Here is an 11,481-nt window from a genome sequence, read left to right on the forward strand (position 1 = left end):
CCACTCAATTCTGCTACCTCTGACACAATAGCAAAGATTGCTCCTCTTTCTACTCAAGGAAAATTTTATGTATATAGAATGTTCTTGCTGGGAAACATTGGATGACATGAATTTTTTCTTTTCGTTAGAGAAGCTTGTATTTTCTAGACTGAAGGAAACAAGGTCATTTTTTAGCTAGAACAGTCAGCATTTTCCATTTTTCTTAGTTGTCCTACCATAAACCTGCTCCAGAGGTGATGAATGTTGATGAAATTCGGTTAATAGTTATCCAAATAACATGTGATGTTTGTTTTTTGTGGGGTGGTGGAAAAACACAACATCTTATGACATTGATCATCTTCAAAAAGTGAATCCCATTTCAGGAGGAAATAAATTTGAAGAAACAATATCATAGAGGCTAGGAAGTACTCTCCCAGAAGGCTAAGGAAAGGTACTTGGTCTATGCCTTGAGATCAGGGTTTTTTATGAAATGGAGAAATCAGTCTTATTGACCACAACTTGGTGTTTATAAAAGTCTTTAAATCATCGAGCTCGGGCTTAATACTCTGTTGAAGTTATAGCAGCTTATCCTATTACATATTAGTGCTTTTTATTCTAGGAAGAAATATAATTCAGTATTTTCCATGCACCAAGTATTAGCCAGGACAAGCTCATTGCTGTAATGAACAATTCCAAAGTCTTAATGGCTTAACACAGTAAGCATTTACTTCTTGCTTATGTCATGGTACAATGTAGGCTGAAGGGACAGTGTGTGTGGCGGGGTCTACGTCACATGGTCATTAAGGTTCATTCATCTGAAAAGTCCCCCATCTCCAGGCCTTTGGAAGCCTCTTCTGGATCTTCTGCATCTGGCCTGCAATGAGAGATGAGAAGTGGGAGGATTTTTATGGATCAGGCTTGGAAGTGGCAAACATCCTTTCTGGCCCTTGTTCCACTGGCCAGTCACAGAACCCCACCTATCTGTGCGGGAGGCTAGGAAGTGTAGTCTCAAAGTATGCCCAGGAGGAAAATAAAACAAGATTTAATGAATCAAAGTCATCTCTGCCACTTATGACTACACACACACAAATCTGTGGAGAGAAGATGAAGACCTCGGGGAACCCTCAAAATCAGATGAAATTTCTAGTTACATTGCTTATTTAGCCTCTTTCTACACTTTTGGGAATAATTTACTTCATTGACTTGACTTCTTGTATTTTTGGAAATCAGAAACCTAAACCTCAACTTTTCCCCTGAATAAATGGTCATCCATGAATGCATGTACTAGAAGATTTGGGAAGTTTAAGCAAGATGTCCCCTGAGTGGGATCCCACAGTGCTGGATGGTTCTTATTCACTCCTGTCTTCTGCTGATCTCTTTTGAGGTGGTGGCAGAGACATGAGAGGGAAAAAGATACAAGACTTGTAATTGCAAAGCACAAATAATGGACTTGAACTAGTGTTTACTTTGGGCCTATGATTGAAGGGAGAGAAGGAGCAAAAACCCTCTTAAAAAAGCCACACACTTTCAAACCTGACATCTGACTAAACTATGGATTGCTGTTATTGGGGATTAGCCCAAATTGACACCTTGAAAACATTCTGGGGTCAAGAAAGTTCCACAAACAGTTCTTAAAGTCATTCTCTTGGCACCTCGTAGAATCTTTTCGGAAAAGAAAATTTGCTCAGGGCCGCTTTTTCTGTTTGGGAATATATTACTTTTATGGACACCTCCGCTCCCAACTGAAGTCAATCCTCAAATGTGAAAGCCACTGCAGATCTAAGGAGGCAGTTTCCCTCAGGGCTGGATTTGCAGCCTGGGTTTAAATGTCCTGCTGCATTGAAAAAGCGTGGGAGAAATCACAGATGCAGCGCTCTGGTGAATGGTTTCCAGTCTGTGGAGAATAAATAGACTTCCGGAGAGAGGGAGTATTGGAAAAGTCCCAGTGTTCATCACGTGGGTTTCTGTTTAGAAAACCATTGTGCCTAAGTCATCCTCCTGGAATTCCGCTGCCCTCTTAATTGTCCTTGTATGAAAAAGGTGTAAGTTTTTGGCCTTTTTGATCCACTAAACCCCTTCTCCCTGAATCAATGGCAATTTAATGAGACCACTAACCACAAATCAACAAGACTTTTTTTTGTTTTTTGGCCATGTGGCTTGTGGGACCTTAGTTCCCCGATCAGGAATTGAACCTGGGCCTTCGGCAGTGAAAGCACAGAGTCCTAACTGCTGGACTGCCAGGGAATTCCCGAACAAGATTTTTCTCTGTCATATGAATGTCGGAACATTTAGCCAAGTGGTGCTGACTGGCGGTGCAGGGCAGTGGGCAAACTTGTAGGCAGTTTTGGGGTAATTTTGGCTTACATAGAACTACTACAGAATCATAATCTATGTGAGATCTGTGCCTACACTCATTTTTTAGTTTTAGGTTGAAATTAGAAAACCACAAAATCATGTTAGAATCATTGAGTGACACTCAAGGTTGTTCTTCAACAATGATGGAGAAGGTTGGAAATCAGAAAGTGTCAAATAGTTGACAGTTTTTACCCAGGACCCTCAATTTGTGCCACCAGAAAATACCTGCACAGAGAACTCCATACTCCAGTGAGACATTTTTCCTTTTCTTGTTGGTATTCATTTTGGAGCCAGCCACACAGACAGTAACCCTGCCTGTAGGTGACAGTGATTGTTTTTCTTATTGTTTTGAAGGTTACGGGAAAATAAGAAGCAATTTCTGAGGTGAAATAAAGCAGTTTGTGTGTGTGTGTGTGTGTGTGTGTTTGTGTGTGTGTGTGTTTGCCTGTGAAGCTATAGGTCTGAATAGTATCTAATTAAAATCTAATGTAGAGTCAGTAGCCCTACTGTTGTGTTGAACAATTAATGCTTGATAATGCTAAGGAAATGGTCTTCTAATACTGCTTACTCACTTTCAGAGGATAACAAAGGTGTTTCTCAAGAGTGTGTTTGCCTCTCCTTCTAAGACTGGAGCAGAGGTAGGGTTTGTGTGGGTCAGTTCAGGGACTCTTTGGCTTTAAACTCATGGTCACTCTTGGTTTTCCAAACTCCCCTCTCCCCCACCACTCCCATCTCTAAATCACCTACCTCAGGTAGATCCTTATGAAAGGATCCCCTCTTATCCCAGAAAGGCACAACTTTTATTATACATATTTTCTTATGTTTCCTCAGAAATACAGTACTTTCTTCTGTAGAGTATATAGTGCCCGAAGTTAAGAAATACTAAGCTTTCCACAGAGGTGCACACATTCTGTCAATCAAGCGCAAATAACCACCTCAATAACCCATAATTGTCACTGACTGTATAGTTCACACCTAACATGTAATCATCGCAGACAATGGCTTCATAATTAGCACCCTGACAGACTAAGGCAAGAAGTGTAACAATGGAGGGGGGTGTGCTGTGTAGACCAGTTGCCAATGCTACAGGCAAGTGGATCCACCCTTCCTTGGGCCAGAGAGGAAGGTTACAGCTTCCTCCCTCTCCCACTAATAAAACGTGCATCTGCAAGTGTTCAGATTGATCATGACTCTTCCAGTGCCTAAAGAATAATCATCTCTGGTTGCTCTTTGGGGAGAGAGCATTCCCACAGTGCAAAGTTGATGCAGCAAATTATAGGATGTGTGGGCAATTTAGAAGTGAGACTGAAAGAATCCAAGTTGTAAATTCCTGTTCCTTTAGAGTGACAAGTTAATTTTAAATGTGTAGACATCATCCTGGGTAAGGGAGGCCAGAAGCTTTCCCCAGAACCTCCTGTGGTTCAGATTTACTTCTAATGGTGGATATACTCAGGTTGGAGTCATTTTGCCCTGGTGACCATCAGCATAGGGAACACTGAGCTGACAAGGAGGCTGTGGACAAAGGCTGTGGAGGTGGGTGGCCAGTGATGTTTGACCCAGGTGTTCTAGCCTCTGACACCATCGCTCAGGATTTCTTGTGACTAGGAATAGATCCCTGCAGAGTAGGAGTCTAAGGTTCCCCCAGGGGCCTCCTGTCTCCATCCTTGCTCTCTTGGGCTGCTCCTTCCTCTAAACAGAAATACCATCCTTCACACTTCTCTCTCTGACTCTCATTAATCTATCCTTCCATCCAGTGTATATTTGCTTGGCTACCAACTAGCCCTGTACTAGGCAGTAGGGACACAAAGATGACAGGGCACAGCCTCTGCCCTCAAGGAGTTCAGTGGGGGACAGATATGTGAACAAATAATGTCAACACAGTAGAAGAAGCAACATGCCTAGTACTGTGGAGGCTCAGAGGGGACTTGGTAACTTTTTCTGGGGGAGTTGGGGGTGGGTAGCTTGGAAGAAGAGTTGATGTTTGAGATGGGTCGTGAAGGAAGAGTAGAAGTATGCCAGGTAGAGATGGAGGAAAATTAAGGTGCTCATTTGGCAAAGTTTAGAGTTTATTGTGTAGGCAACATCAATCCATTCTAAGCAGGAGGGGACATGGTTGGACTATTAGAAAGATAACTCTAAACTCTAGCAGTAATTTAGAGGGCACCTTAAAGGACTTTAAGACAAGGAAACAATGAAGATGAGACATCATAGTCTGGTAGGCAAAAGTGAGGACCTGAAACAAGGTGGTAGTTCTATGTGTACAAGAGAGCGTGGATAAAAACGAGTTCTCAGAGGTGGAATCGACAGTTGTTGATTGTTGACAATATTGAGTGCTCCTATCCATGAACATGGAACATCTCTCCATTTATTTAGTTGTTTTTGATGTGCATAGGTACTTTTATCCCTCTTGATTTACCTTTGTGATGGATGGGATTTGGGACTCCATGGCTTTTCATTCAAGTGTCTGGGTAGATGTTGTAATTATTCATTCATTCAGTAAATACTTATTGAGCCCCTTGTGTAACACATGTAGGTAATCAAGATAAAATTACTCTCCTCAAGGCCAGAAATTTTAAATTTTAGCTGGGCAAAAGAATCATCTGGGGAGATTTTTGAAATCACAATGCCCAGGTTGCACTTCAGACTAATTATATTGGAATCTCAGATGTGTTTTAAATGTTCCCCAGAGGATTCCAGAGTGTAGCCAGGGCTGAGAGCTGCTGCTCCACGGCATCACAAGCTAGTCAGTCAACATGTCATTGCAAAACAGTGTGATGAGAGCTCTCAACAGAAATTGGGACATGGTCCCCTGGCAGTAGAGAGAAAGACCATCAGTTCTGCTCTCCAGCTCAGAGTGGCTGTCCTAAAGGAGTTGCTGCTTTAGCTGAGGCTGGGAGGGTGTTTTCAGGAGTTTAAGTGGGGTGGGCATTCTATCCAGGGAGCAGCCCCTGCAGGAGAATGTGCCAATACAGAGACTAGTTGAGGAGGAGCAGGGGGAAGGACACAATACTTTCCACTTTTGAAGGATGATGGGCCCATGGGACATTCAGGTAGAAATGTCAGCATCAGTTGGATACATGAATCAGGAGAACTGAGGTCTGAAGATACAGTTTTCAGAGTCTCAGGTTAGTGGCTGAAGCCGTGGGAGTATAAAGGTAACTCAGGAATACTGTGTGCAGCCCTAATGGGTGAAGAAGAAAAGAGGGAACTTGCATAGTAACCCCTTCATCCTTCCCACCAAAGTGCCCATCTCCCCCCCTCCCCACACTGTCCCCTGGAGTTCTGGGATGACTGGAGGGCTTGGATCTGGGTGAGGAGGAGGATGGAGTGGGGAAGGTTGTGGCTAATGTGTATGCATAGCTGTCCTTTAATATTGTGAGCTCCTGGCATAGAGTGATTGTCTCATTTAGCTTTGTATCTCCCCACAGAGTCTAACGTAGAGAAGAACTTCAATAAGTATCTGTTGAATGAATGCATGTGAATAAAGTTCAATAAACCTCATGTTTTGCTTTTGGAAACATACACATTTATAATATAATGGTAGGGCTTCTATTAGACAGACACAGGATGCATTTCTAAGAAGCAAAGATGCTGAAAAATTTGGCTAGGGTGTTTTTTTAATGCTGGCGTAGCATAAAACACAGCAGATATGGGTCTAGATGTGTGAGCTGGACAGGATTCTGTGTTCATTGTTTATTTAAATTATTCTGAAAATCATATCAGGTGATGATAAATTTACCTCGGTCCTTCATCTAAAAGCTTTCATTATATTTTCAATGTTATCATTTGCTCATCTGTTCAAAGCTGATTTACCTTTTTTAGAAATTAAAGTTTCTATTAGTAAACATGAAGACTTTAAAAATTGTCCATGTGTTATCAATGAGTAGCTATAACTTCTCTTCCATATGATCATTATGATTTTTAGTTATCTTTAACTTCTTCTTGAAACTCAGGCTTTTAGATAGTATGAGCACTTTCATTAACTATATGAAAGCTCATTCATCCAGAGTCTATTCATTGTAAGCCAGAAGGTATAAAATATGAGTATTTAAAAATCTGTTAAATGTATTCCTCCCCAGGTACGGCCAGGAATATTCTGCTTAATAGGATGACAGACTGATTTTGGGGTGTGCTTTGGTTCTCTGAATACTAACACTCCTACTAATACTAATACACTGACACTAAAGGCAATAACAAATAAGTCTTTTCTTTTGTTGGGGCAGCTCTGGGCCCTTTGAGATAGAGGGTTTCTGCACTTGGGCACAGTGCCCCCAGGGGCATGTGGATGGTGGGGCAGAGTGGTTGGGAAGGCCTGCTTCAGGGTCCTCAACCTTGGCCTCCCTGGGGCTCCCATCCCAGGCCCCTTGCGGGGTGGCACAGATTAGAACTGGAGTCTTAGGGGCATTTCTCCCAAGCAGCACTGTCACTACACTTGGCCAAAAGAGCAGAATCTCTATGAGGATAAAGGCAGCTGAGGCCTGTCTCCTGCCACTGCTGATACCCTCTTACCAGAAGGGAGCTGGTGAACAGACTTGGCCTCCAACCTTGGCAAGATTGCTAATCCCTGCTCTGGTACAGAATTTACTTTCCTTTCATCCTTATTCTTTGAGATAACACTGTATTTCTTTAAAGGCGTAATAATTTCAGAGTCAAGTTGACATCCTCAACATTGGCAAGAAATAGCCCTTGTTAAAATTGAATAAGTCACGTGAATTATTTATTCTCTTCACTGAAGAGAAGATGCACTCACAACTTTAGTTAAATTCTTCTTCTATTCTTTCGGTACTGTCTCTGGAGACCTTTGAACTTTTCTTTCCAAAATTACCCTAGAACCAAAGGCAGAAACCCGTCTAAGTGTAGAGGAAGCCCCACATCTCGTGAGGAGCAGTGTGAACAGACTGGAATCCTCAGTCTCCAGGATGAGACCCATGAGGATCTGCTGATATGATTTGCTTTATGGCATAAGGCAGTTTTCAGATCTTGTGTTTCTGTGAATGCTATTCTAGGGTACAGATTTATTCGCAAATGTTTTTATTGGATTCTCCCAAGAACTAGTTGATAAACTTCAAAGTACCAACATTTCTGTGGTTATAAAACAAGTGTCAGAGTGTTTATCAGGTTATTCTCTTGGTGTCATTTCTACTCCCTTTCCTAGCCCCATTTCCGCCTTAATTCAGAAACAAAATTCAAAATCTCATAATCAAGTACTTATTATTAAACATAAAAAGGATTACTAGGAAAACAAACATCTTGAAAATGTCTCCCAAATCTGACCAAAATCACTTAAGTAATGCGGATGACAAAGAGACTCAAGTCAGATTTCTTAACTACAAAAGATGCAGTCTATCTTTCTCAGAGGAAAGGTTTTGAATCGAATTTTCAATGGATGAGGCAGTTGAGGTTTCAGAGATCAACTGGTTCGTCCCAGGTGATAAATATAGTTGCTAATTTTCTTTTGTGTGTGTGTGTGTGTGTGTGTGTGTGTGTTTTCTACTAGGCTCCAGATGGAAAAGATCCCATAGCCCTTCTCATTTTTCACCTGTGAATAGTCTCCCTCCTCATAATCCAGTTATTTCTGGTTCCCTTCTTTCCTACCATGTGCCCATTGGGATTTCCCTGCCCTTACCTTAAATAAATCTGAGCTCCTCAGGAACCCCCCTTGTCCCATTTAGAGGTCATTGCACCCAAACATGCTGTTCTGCTGCTTTCTTTAGTGAGTGACTAACGGTCCATGTGGGGCATCACAGAGATGTCTGTTGCTCAAAAATTATAATCTCCCTCTTCTATCAAGGGGACAGAGATGCATTTCATAAAACCTTTCAAAACTGGTTAAATTGGTGATCATTAAGATGGCCAGCACTATTCATTGCTATCTTGGGCTGTTTCCCCGTTAATAAGAAAAATCTTCCACTCACTTCTATTTGTCATTTATGACAATAGCAGACTCTTGGTGAGGAGAAATGTGACTTTCTGCTTTTAAGCTTAAGACTAATGAGTCCTTCCTTAAACCTTGCCTCCTGAGTTTCCCGATGCATTGTTTTTCCCTCCTGGAGAATATTTCAACGATGGTTTGGGTTCTTTTTTCTGTTTTTTGTTTTGTGAGAGGACAGCATGAGCATTCATGTGACTGGCCCGCTAAGGACACATGCATATTTCAGTGATAACTCCCAGGGTCCACTCTCCTCCCACTGGCCTCAGACAGCAAAGCTCTTCATTTTGGGGTTAGAACTTCTCTCTGGGATGTGGCACATTTCTGAGCCATATCATTCATGTTCACTAAAGGAGAAAATTCTCCTCCCCTTGTGGGAGGCTCTGGACCCTATCTCAGTTAGGCAACATTTGCTGGTTTCAGCCATGATGTTCCTGCCATGGGGTTTCTGTGGGTGTCCTGCAGAGAGGTCGAAAACCCTCCCGGGTACTCATTGTGACTTTGCCTCTGAGAGACTGCGGGGGCCCCTCTGTTATGCATCCTGACTTCTGGTGTCTGTAAACTCTCCTGGTACCTATACTGCCTCTAATTTCCTCTGGGGAGTCATCCTTTTCCCTCCCCTAGTCCGTGTGATGTAGATGGTGCTGATCCCAGTGGTGGGTATGGGTTCTATGTGTAACCCAGCTCCTCAGAGCCTCTCAGCCACAAGGGCTGCTTCAGGGACCAGCCTTGAAGCAGAGAGTCCATAAGATGCAGTTAGAACTTTCCTGGGCTCCTAGGAGACACACAGGGGCCGTCTTTGGATTTGTGAGGAGAGGAAGCAGTTGCTGTGAGCATCCTGCATCCACATGGAGGCTGAATCTGGAGCCAGTGCCAAGGGAGCAACGCTGAGGAGTGAAGAGTGAGAAATTGGTCCCTGATGACATTGTTTGAGCCTTGAATCAAGCTATATGAAGCTGGTCTTCTCTGTTGCACTGCCGATAAATGATCTTTTCATGTTTAAAGTGGTTTAGGAGAGACCTTCAACATGGCAGAGGAGTAAGATGTGGAGATCACCTTCCTCCCACAAATACATCAGAAATACATCTACATGTGGAACAACTCCTACAGAACACAAACTGAATGCTGGCAGAAGGCCTCAGACCTCCCAAAAGGCAAGAAACTCCCCATGTACTTGGGTAGGGAAAAAGAAAAAAGAAAAAACAGAGACAAAAGAATAGGGATGGGACCCGCACCAGTGGGAGGGAGCTGTGAAGGAGGAAAGGTTTCCACACACTAGGAAGGCCCTTCACTGGTGGAGACAGGGGGGTGGCGGAGGGGGGGAAGCTTCGGAGCCACGGAGGAGAGCGCAGCAACAGGGGTGAGGAGGGCAAAGCAGAGAGATTCCCACACAGAGGATCGGTGCTGACCAGCACTCACCAGCCCAAGAGGCTTGTCTGCTCACCCGCTGGGGTGGGCGGGGGCTGGTAGCTGAGGCTCGGGCTTCGGAGGTCAGATCCCAGGGAGAGGACTGGGGTTGGCTGTGTGAACACAGCCTGAAGGGGCTAGTGCGCCACAGCTAGCCGGGAGGGAGTCCAGGAAAAAGTGTGGAGCTGCCAAAGAGGCAGGAGACCATTGTTTCGGGGTGCGCGAGGAGAGGGGATTCAGAGCACCGCCTAAATGAGCTCCAGAAATGGGCACGAGCCGCGGCTATCAGCGCGGACCTCACAGACGGGCATGAGATGCTAAGGCTGCTGCTGCCGCCACCAAGAAGCCTGTGTGCAAGCACAGGAAACTCTCCACACCTCCCCTCCTGGGAGCCTGTGCAGCCCGCCACTGCCAGGGTCCGGTGATCCAGGGACAACTTCCCTGGGAGAACGCACAGCACGCCTCAGGCTGGTGCAACGTCATGCCAGCCTCTGCCGCCGCAGGCTCGCCCCGCACTCCGTACCCTTCCCTCCCTCCCCCTGGGCCTGAGTGAGCCAGAGCCCCCGAAACAGCTGCTCCTTTAACCCTGTCTTGTCTGAGCGAAGAACAGATGCCCTCAGGCGACCTACACGCAGAGGCGGGGCCAAATCCAAAGCTGAACCCCGGGAGCTGTGTGAACAAAGAAGAGAAAGGGAAATCTCTCCCAGCAGCCTCAGGAGCAGCGGATTAAGTCTTCACAATCAACTTGATGTACCCTGCATCTGTGGAATACCTGAATAGACAATGAATCATCCCAAATTGAGGAGGTGGACTTTGGGAGCAAATGTAGACTTGGGGTTTGCTTTCTACATCGCATTCATTTCTGGTTTTATGTTTATCTTAGTTTAGTATTTAGAGTTTATTACCATTGGTAGATTTGTTTATTGATTTGGTTGCTCTCTTCCTTTTTTTCTATATATAGATATATATATTTTTTTCTTTTTCTCTTTTTGTGAGTGTGTATGTGTATGCTTTGTGTGATTTTGTCTACATAGCTTTGCTTTTACCATTTGTCCTAGGGTTCTGTCTGTCCATTTTTTTTTAGTATAGTTTTTAGCGCTTGTTATCATTGGTGGATTTGTTTTTGGTTTGTTGCTCTCTTTCTTTCTTTTTAAATTAATTTTAATTTTTTAAATTTTTAATAATTTTTAATTTTAATAACTTTATTTTATTTTATTTTTTTCTTTCTTTTTTTCTTCCATTTCTTCTGAGCCGTGTGGCTGACAGGGTCTTGGTGCTCCGGCTGGGTGTCAGGCCTGTGCCTCTGAGGTGGGAGACCCGAGTTCAGGGCATTGGTACAACAGAGACCTCCTGGCTCCACGTAATATCAAATGGCGAAAGCTCTCCCAGAGATCTCCATCTCAGTGCTAAGACCCAGCTCCACTCAACGACCAGCAAGCTACAGTGCTGGACTAAAATTGGAGCAATACAGAGAAGATGAGTATGGCCCCTGTGCAAGGATGACACGCAAATTCATGAAGTGTTCCATATTTTTGCTGGAGAGGGTGTGGAGAAAAGGGAACCCTCTTACACTGTTGGTGGGAATGTAAATTGATACAGCCACTATGGAGAACAGTATGGAGGTTCCTTAAAAACCTAAAAATGGAACTACCATATGATCCAGCAATCCCACTACTGGGCATATACCCTGAGAAAACCATAATTCAAACAGAGTCATGTACCACAATGTTCATTGCAGCTCTATTTACAATAGCCAGGACATGGAAGCAACCTAAGTGTCCATCAACAGATGAATGGATAAAGAAGATATG

At 43.7% G+C, this 11,481-nt stretch overlaps 1 non-coding gene across 1 annotated transcript; it reads left to right on the plus strand.

The window, feature by feature from the left end:
* The first annotated feature begins 11,101 nt into the window (after window positions 1-11,101).
* LOC137769750 (U6 spliceosomal RNA) lies at window positions 11,102-11,204 on the plus strand. The gene has a single exon (XR_011075066.1). It is a non-coding gene; the product is annotated as a U6 spliceosomal RNA (small nuclear RNA).
* Window positions 11,205-11,481: the final 277 nt, after the last annotated feature.

Source organism: Eschrichtius robustus, chromosome 9, assembly GCF_028021215.1.
Source record: "Eschrichtius robustus isolate mEscRob2 chromosome 9, mEscRob2.pri, whole genome shotgun sequence".
Lineage (NCBI taxonomy): Eukaryota > Metazoa > Chordata > Mammalia > Artiodactyla > Eschrichtiidae > Eschrichtius > Eschrichtius robustus.